The sequence below is a fragment of the Arachis stenosperma genome, chromosome 3, assembly GCF_014773155.1.
Source record: "Arachis stenosperma cultivar V10309 chromosome 3, arast.V10309.gnm1.PFL2, whole genome shotgun sequence".
Lineage (NCBI taxonomy): Eukaryota > Viridiplantae > Streptophyta > Magnoliopsida > Fabales > Fabaceae > Arachis > Arachis stenosperma.
In genome coordinates, this window is record NC_080379.1 from 97,564,286 (window position 1) to 97,564,931 (window position 646).

General features: G+C 40.1%; 1 non-coding gene across 1 annotated transcript; it reads left to right on the top strand.

The window, feature by feature from the left end:
- The first annotated feature begins 219 nt into the window (after positions 1 to 219).
- On the top strand, positions 220 to 327 carry LOC130971290 (small nucleolar RNA R71). Its single transcript, XR_009082516.1, has one exon. It is a non-coding gene; the product is annotated as a small nucleolar RNA R71 (small nucleolar RNA).
- The last annotated feature ends 319 nt before the right edge of the window (positions 328 to 646 follow it).

Genomic DNA, 646 nt, shown 5'->3' on the forward strand with positions numbered 1-646 from the left:
ATCAATTTCAAGAACTCCCTTCCTATGAGGTGTCCCATTACTCACGAAATTCCTCTTAGAAGTATACATGAATTGGTTATTTGCAACCATGTCAATGAGTTCTTGAGCTTCTGCAGGCATTTTCTTTAGGTGAATGGATTCACCTGCAGAATGGTCCAGTGACATCTTAGAGAATTTAAATAGACCATAATAGAATATATCCAAAATGGTCCATTCAGAAAGCATGTCAGAAGGACACCTTTTGGTCATCTGCTTGTATCTTTCCCAAGCTTCATAGAGGGATTCACCATCTTTTTGTTTGAAGGTCTGAACATCCACTCTAAGCTTGCTTAGCTTTTGAGGAGGAAAAAATTTAGCCAAGAAGGCCGCAACCAGCTTATCCCAGGAGTCCATGCTATCTTTAGGTTGTGAGTCCAACCATGTTCTAGTCCTGTCTCTCACAACAAAAGAGAAAAGCATGAGCCTGTAGACTTCAGGATCTACTCCATTAGTCTTAACAGTCTCACAGATCTGCAAAAACTCAGTTAAAAACTGGTAGGGATCTTCTAATGGAAGTCCATGAAACTTGTAGTTCTGTTGCATTAGAGCAATCAGTTGAGGTTTCAGCTCAAAATTGTTTGCTCCAATGGTAGGGATTCAGATGCTT